The following is a 2,118-nucleotide window of genomic DNA, read 5'->3' as shown; positions in this document are numbered from 1 at the left end:
TCTGACAGTACCTGACTAATACAGATATAGAGGCTCGCAGACATCTATTGAACTGAGTACAGGGTCCCGAGAAGGAGTTAGAGAAAGGACCAATGGAGCTGAGGGGGTTGCCGTCCCTTAGGATGAACAACAATATGAACTAACTAGTACCCTCAGAGCTCCCACGGTCTCAACCACCAACCAAGGACTGCACATGGAGGGGTCTGATTGTTCTGGCAGCGTGTGTATAGTAGAGGATTGCAATTTCGATCATCAATGGGAGAAGAGGACCTTGGCCCTGTGAGGGTTCTGTGCCCCAGTGTAGGGGAATGCGAGGGCCAGAAAGTGGGAGAGGGTGGGGTGGCAGGCATGGGGAAGTGGGAGGCAACAGGGGTTTGTTTTTGTTGTTTTTGTTTGTTTCTTTGTTTTTTGGAGGGGAAATTTACATGTAAATAAAGAAAATATCTAAAATAAAAATAAAAATAAAAAAAAATGGCTGAGGGAAATATTCCAAGACTAAGAGAGAACATATTTTCAAGTCATCTGTTATCAACACCTGGACACCAGATTGTGTTTCTTTTGTGTTCTCTCCCATTCTGGCTCTTGTAAGGTCTCTGCCCCATCATCTGCAATATCCTTGAGTCTTGAAGACAGAGGACATACAAATATCTCTCTGTGTTGCTTAGAACTCTACTAATATTTGTTCTCAGCATGTTGATCAGTTTTGAGTTTCTTTGTTAATCATAGTATACTGCACAAATAAAATTTTGTATAGTAGTCAGAGCTGGGCAGATTTATGGAATTCTATTTTAAAAGGTGGCTTAAAAGAAATAACATAGTTGATTCATATGATCAGGTGATTTCAGGCAAAGCACAAAGACGAGCTATGTCTGCTTCAATCTGTAAAACATCTGAAATATAATTTAAGTAATCAAAGTAAGTAATTTTAGACATATGCAGACTATGTGACAAACAAATATTGAACAACATAATATATTATAAATTTAAGTAATATATATAATTGAGCCTTCAGTTACATAAAAAGTAAATTAAAAGAAATCTGTGCTTAAAATGAAAGCATTCAGGGTTAAATAAACTTTGAACTTTGATAGTTTAGATCTGTAAAAGTAAAAATGCAGAGACTAAGGATATAGTGCAGGTTTTAGGCAAATATATTTCATTTTGTATTATCTGAATAATTTAAAGAACTGACCAACTGATTATGTCTATAACATATAAAATAATTTGTTTTCTCTGTGATTTTACTAGATGGTGAAGAAGCAAGAGGTTATAAAAGGCACTGGGTTCCTTTGTCTAGTCAACTGGGCAGAGCTTCCAGCAGCAGATGCTGGCCATGCCCAAACCTCCTGCAGTCCAAACTGCTTGCAGAGACCCTTTCCACCTCCTTTCCATGAACTGGGAGTAGACCATTGCAAGACAAACTGTTGGTGCCTCTCTGTTACCTTTTCATGGTTACATTTACAGACACAAAGACCTCATGTCACATAAAACACTTTTGTGTTTATTTCAACTAATAATTCTGTTTGTCTTTTAAGACAGCTCATCTTAAATTTATTATAGACAGCCTAGAGAGCAATTGAAAGTGTAATCTTGTCCAATTGCCAATTAATCAGGACTTAAAAGCACTTGAGCAGAGAACTGGCAAATGTTCCAGTCAGAGCAAAGAGCTGGCCTTCTTTATCATACAAATGAAGACATTTTCAATCAACGGAAAAAGTCATGGAAAATAAATAGGCATCATGATCACATTACCAAGGTCATATAATTTTGTTTTTCCTTTTTTTTATGAAATATGTCATAGAATACTTAGTGTATGCCACTGGGTGGTGTGCATTACTGCTGGTAACTTAGCCGCACCTATATTTACTGATTCTTCCAGAACAGGACTTTTCTTGTGATGTCTTAAAACTTCTAGTGCATTATGTCAACTATCCTCAGCCATAGGCATTTGTGCTTTAGACTTCTCTTTGTATTATGTAGTCATAGGCTCAGCAGTGAGCTTATTCCCAGATCAAGGAGAAAGCCTCTGTCAGCTGCCTTCTGCACTGTTAAGGAAGTAGATTGGTGTTGACAATGTCCACCGGCACAACAAAAACCTCTAGGAAAATGAGCTACCTC

Source organism: Mastomys coucha, unplaced genomic scaffold (genome assembly GCF_008632895.1).
Source record: "Mastomys coucha isolate ucsf_1 unplaced genomic scaffold, UCSF_Mcou_1 pScaffold22, whole genome shotgun sequence".
Classification (NCBI taxonomy): Eukaryota; Metazoa; Chordata; class Mammalia; order Rodentia; family Muridae; genus Mastomys; species Mastomys coucha.
Note: the sequence above shows the minus strand (reverse complement) of the source record.